The sequence below is a fragment of the Cuculus canorus genome, chromosome 15 (assembly GCF_017976375.1).
Source record: "Cuculus canorus isolate bCucCan1 chromosome 15, bCucCan1.pri, whole genome shotgun sequence".
NCBI lineage: Eukaryota > Metazoa > Chordata > Aves > Cuculiformes > Cuculidae > Cuculus > Cuculus canorus.
The window spans coordinates 3,183,106-3,189,105 of NC_071415.1; positions in this window are offsets into that span (position 1 = coordinate 3,183,106).

Consider the following 6,000-nt stretch of genomic DNA (forward strand, 5'->3'; position numbering starts at 1 on the left):
GGGGCTGCGAGGCTCAGGCTGTGGGGCTGGGGCTGCAGGATTGGGGTCTTGAGGCTGCAGGGCTGCAAGGCTGCAGGGCTGCCAGGCTGCAGGGTGGTGGTCATGGGGCTGCAGGGCCAGGTCTGTGGGGCAGTGGGTCTGAAGGGATGAGGCTGTGGGGCCAGGGCTGCAGGGTTGCAAGGCTGCAGGGCTGCAGGGTTGCAAGGCTGCAGGGCTGCAGGGTTGCAGGGTTGGGGCTGTGGGGCTGCAAGGCTCCAGAGTTGGTGCTGTAGGGCTGCAGGGCTGCAGGTTTGGGGCTGTGGGGCTACAGGGCTGCAATGCTGGCACTATGGAGCTGAGGCTGCAGGGTTGGGGCTATGGTGCTGTGGGGCTGCAGGGCCAGGGCTGCAGGGCCAGCTGCAGACATGTGTCCTGTCATGGAGAAGGGATGCACCCGCTGCCCTTGCAGTCCCTGCAGAGTGAGCAGGAGTGGCCACAGACAGGGTTGCACGGTGATGGAATTCTTGAGCAACCTGCACACGCAGCCACAGGAGAAGTGCAGGAATGCGAATAGTTATAACTGAATCTTAGTGAGGCTGGAAAGGGCCAGGCTCAGGGCTTGCAGCTCAGAAAGCTGCCGAGAGAGGGAAAGAGGCACAAAATCAATTGCTGTCCCCCGTGCCAACAGCTGCTTGCTGTGCCTGGGGACCTGCGGTTAAGCTGGACACGCTCAGCACGTTCAACATTGCCCAGGGCATGACTTCAGCATAGCAGTGAGTGTGAGCAGGGAGATGCCAGTCCCTTTGTCATGGGGTGAGGGCAGACGCAGAGGGATGACACAGAGCTGGAGACACATCGGAAGAGCAGGACCTGAGGTGGCTATGGAGCCTCCACTTTGCTGGAGGCACAGAGGGTGTTTGGGGAGGCGTTGCACATCCTTTCTGGCCTCTGCACTCTCCTCCAGCAGCATTCCCCCAGCCCAGCATGGGGAAGGGTTATGGATGTGCTACAGCTGGCACCACCATGTAGCCTGGGCACAGACTGCCATAGGTTCAGCATCTCTCCAGCATCATCTCAGCTCCATCTTTCCAGGGAAGCTGCTGGCCTCTGTCTGCCCACAGTGCTTGTTCTTGGGCTGTTACCTCCAGCTCCAGCCCTGCTCTGTGCAATGTTCATGCACAGCATCCTCAGGACAGGCAGGGTTCAGGCAGGGACAATTCTGTGTAACATCCATCACCCTGCCACAGTGTTACAGATTGGACATCACAGTGATGTTGCACCTTGCTTCTTTTCCCCGAGCCATGTTCATTGCCCAGCTTTTGCTGACAATCTCTATCACACTGTGGTCTGGCTCTCGTGTCTGCTTGTGCTTGGGAGTGGGTAGTTATCTCAGCTGTGAAATGGCTCAGGTATTTGAACCTCAAAGCCCCTTCCAACCCAAACCATTCCAACCTCAGTTCCACCCCCTGCCATGGGCAGGGACACCTCCCATTGGATCAGGGGGCTCAAAGCCCCACCCAGTCTGGCCTTGAACACCTCCAGAGATGGGGTGGCCACCACTTCTCCGGGCAACCTGGGCCCATGTCTCACCATGCTCATCGTGAAGAATTTCTTCCTAATGCCTAATCTAAATCTTCCCCTCTCCAATTTATACCACCCCTCCTTGTCCTATCGCTCCATGCCCTTGTAAGAAGTCCCTCCTTAGCTTTCTTGTAGCCCCTTCAGATACTGGAAGCTGCTCTAGGGTCTCCTCACAGCCTTCTCTTCTCCAGGCTGAACAACCCCCACTCTCCCAGCCTGGCCTCAGAGCAGAGGTGCTCTGCTAAACAAGACTTGAGCCCCAGGTGCTCAGTTTTCCCCTGGGAGATAGTGGGTGGAGGCAAAGCTCCGTGTGTGTGTCTGGTTTTGACCATTTGACCATTGCAGCCAGACTGCAAGGTGGGTGGGCAGTCTGGGGGGATCTGTGTTCTCCAACCATGCAGAGAGAGAGGAAGAACCCAAATGCCCTGTGGGTGCACTGGGTCTGCAGGAAGGCTAGTGGTGAGCGGGAGGCTCAGGACTGGAGGGGACAGACCCCATGGTCTGGGGACCTATCTGTGAGTCCTGAGCCGCAGGTGTGATGGAGCTGTGGCGGGATGGCTCGGGCAAAGCATGGCTAATGAGGCAGGGTGTTCGTACTTCTCTGCATGTCCTGGGAAGCCCATGTTTCAGTTCCTGTGGACAGTGGTGTGGCCTGCACTCCAGAAGAAATGAGGTGTGGGGACAGGCTCTGAAAACAGAGGGATGCGTCTGCCAGGAGACTGGCAGCCCAGCAACGCAGGCATCTGATGCGCAGAGCATCCCTTTAAAGATAAAATGGCACAGAAAGAAGGGAAATATGAGCACTATGGAATCACCCTGGAGACAACCTGATGGCTAAAGTGGGATACTCTTCTCTCAGTGCCCTGGGCAGGGGTCTGCTGGGACCAGCTGGAGCAAATCCTCCTGTCAGTAGCCAACCTCTCCCTTCTCCCATGAAGAGATTATAGAAGAACTCCGGGAAGGTTGTAACTGGGGTCTCTTTCCTGCATGCCCAGCAAGGTGGCAGAAGCCTCCCCTGGAAGCATGAACCTCCACCTCTCGGGGCCTTTCTGACATGCTGGGACATGAAGCCAGTGAGGGGCTGATGCTGCCTGGTGCCAACGCCTTCCTCTGGCGGGGCTGGGGGCTGTGGCCGTCCTGATGTGGGTCCAGCAAGCAGCACCGCCACAGGCAGCCCAGCTGCTGACACCCCTTCCCACTCCTGACCTGGGCTGCGGAGGGGAGCCGAGCTGGAACAGTAGCATAAGTCATAGAATCATGGAATCATTGGAGCTGAAAAAGCCCTCTAAGCTCATCTGGTCCAACCGCTAGACCAACCCCCCTGTGCCAACTAAACCTTCTCCCCAGGGGACACATCCACTCGCTGTTCAAACCCTTACGGAGATGGAGACTCCACCAGTTCCATGGGAAACCTCTGCCAGAGCTTGAGAACCCTTCGCGCCATTCCCTCCCATCCCATCCCTTGCCACTTCGGAGAAGAGCCTAGCACACCCCTCACCCCAACCTCCCTTCAGGAGCTGCAGAGAGCGATGAGGTCTCCCCTCAGCCTCCTCCTCTCCAGGCTGAACAGTCCCAGGTCTCTCAGCCGCCCCCATAGCCCCCGGGCACCAGCCCCTTCCCCAACGCGCATCCTCGCCCCGGGAACAGGGGCGGCGGGCGGGACGCGGCCAGCAGGGGGCGAGCGCCGCCCGCGCAGCGCCCCAGCAAGCGAGGCCCCGCCCCCGCCCCAGCCGCGCCCACAGTCCCGCTCATCATTGGCCAGACCTTAGACAGAGCCCCGCCCACCGCTGCGAGGCCACGCCCTTCCTCAAGCCCCGCCTATCGCCATTTGTCGTTGTCCAGCCATTAACCGCAGCCCCGCCCACCGCCGCGCCCCCACTGACCAGCCCTGCCTATGGCCCCGCCCACCGCCCCAGGCCCCGCCCCTCCAGCCCCCCGCCATTGGTCACTCCCGTCCGTAGCCGCGCCCACCGCCGCCCGGCCCATCGTCCCCGCCCCTCCGGTGCTCGCAGGGAAGGGTCCCGCGCAGCGAAAGCAGCTCTGGAGGGTATGCGGGCGGCATCGGCTGCAGGGAGCGAGCGAGGTGCAGCCCTGAGAGGCTCTGCCCTATCGCTGGAGGTGTTCAAAGCCAACTTGGATGGGGCTTGGAGCCCCTGATCCTGTGGGAGGTGTCCCTGCAGTGGGATTGCACTGGAGGATCTTTAAAGGTCCCTTATACCTAAACCATTCCGTGACTCTGTATCTCATCAAGAAGGACCTGGACAGGCTGGAGAAGTGGGCCTGTGTGAACCTCATGAAGTTCAATGAGGCCAAGTGCAAGGTCCTACATCTGGGTTGGGGCCGCCCACAGTTTCAATACAGGATGGGGGGGAGATGAGATTGAGGGCAGCGCTGCAGAAAAGGACTTGGTGTGCTGATGAGAAGCTCGACATGAGCCGGCAATGTGTGCTCGCAGCCTGGAAACCAACCGTGTCCTGGGCTGCATCCAAAGAATCATGGCCAGCAGGGCGAAGGAGGGGATTCTGCCCCTCTATTCCTCTCTTGTGAGACCTCCTCTGGAGTATTGTGTCCAGTTCTGGAATCCTCAACATAAGAAGGATATGGAGATGTTGGAACAGGTCTAGAGGAGGCTACAAAAATGATCTGAGGGCTGGACCACCTCCCATACAAGGACAGGCTGAGAGAGTTGGGTTTGTTCAGGCTGGAGAAGAGAAGGCTTCTAGGAAACCTTATAGTGACCTTCCAGTACCTGAAGGGTCTACAAGAAAGCTGGAGAGGGACTGTTTACAAAGGCTTGTGGTGATAAGACGAGGGACAATGGGTATAAACTGGAGAGGGGCAGATTTAGACTAGACATAAGGAAGAATTTTTTCATGATGAGAGTGGTGAGGCCCTGGCACAGGTTGCCCAGAGAAGTTGTGGCTGCCCCATCCCTGGAGGTTTTCAAGGCCAGGTTGGATGGGGCCTTGGGCAGCCTGATCCAGTGGGAGGTGTTCCTGTTCGTGACAGGGGAATTGGAACTAGGTGATCTTTAAGGTCCCTTCCAACCCAAACTATTCCATGATGCTATGATTCTCTGTATCTACCCTACCCGAATCAGTGCTGGAGCCACAACTTTTGCTCCAACAGATCATGGATATCTGTGTCCTTCCAGCAGTCCTGCACTAAATGAGAAGCCTGGCAAGCACTGGACATCATGCCTTCATGTGGCATAAGGAGCAGGAATGGATGGGGACACAGAACAGGAGCTTGCAGGCGGACAGAGCTTCCTGCAGACTCCAGAAACTGCACGGCACATTCACACTCTCCTGCTCACAGCCCACATGAACGTGCTCAGGAATCAGTGTAACATGGTGAGCACTGGGTCCTCTGTTTGTGGTAATGTTGGTATGACGAGAACACCCAGCAGTTTGGCTCCAAGTACAGCAAGGGACCCATCTTTGTGCATGCCATCGGCATGCCCTTCAGAGCTCTCCATCCTCCAGAGAAGGAATGTGCAGGGAACAGTGGGAATGAGGAACCAGGAAACAGGTTCTGCCCTTCTCAGCCGGGCTTTTGCTGCCATGAGGCCTGTGGGCAGCAGTCACAGGGCTTGCCTGTATGGTGGCCTGCAGCTCTAATGTCACGTTTGGATATTAGGACAAGGAGGTTCCAGTGCTGTTCTGAGTGTGAAAGAAAACAGCAGCACTGAGACCACTCTGAGGCTGGGGGTGGTGGTACCACTTAGCACCATTCTGGAGCAGCCAGGCCAGGCTGGCTTAGCATCACAGCTCACATCCATGGTAGCCTTTGTGCTTTCTGGTGAGGAAAACTCCTTCAGGTCTATCCCTGGGACATCTCCCGCTTATGGTCATCTCAGGATTATGGAGCTGTACTCCCTTTTGCCCCTCTGCCTTGTTCATTCCAGCCTGTTCTCAGCCCCATGCACCATGCCCCACACTTTCCCAACAGCTGCTGACCTCACTCTGCCCCACACTCCTGTCTGGCCCCACGGGAGGCAAACATTGACCCTGCATTTACTTCCTGTCTGGGATCTGCACTAAGCTGCTGAGGCTCTGTGGCTTCTGGCTGGGCTTCTGGTCTCTCCAAATGCATGAGTGCCTCTGAGAGAGACGATGGGGCTGCAGGACACCCACAACATCAGATTTACAGAGCATCAAGGTTCCCCTGTCCATGGCCTATGTCTCCTCTGCCCAGTCACCAGGTGGCTCAGCCCTTGTTTATCCACATCCCTGCTGCCAGAGTAGGGGGAAAATGCATTTTGTGCAACAACACTGAGCACAGCAAACAGCATTTCCCCTGGGACTTGTGGCCAGCTGGGGTCTTCTTCAGGGAGCATCTGCTGCCCAGCTGAGGAGAGCAATTCTGCAACCTGCTGCCCTGACGCAACAGGATGTGCAGCCAGGGATCCTCCAGGAGCTGGGCAGCTCTGTGTGGACA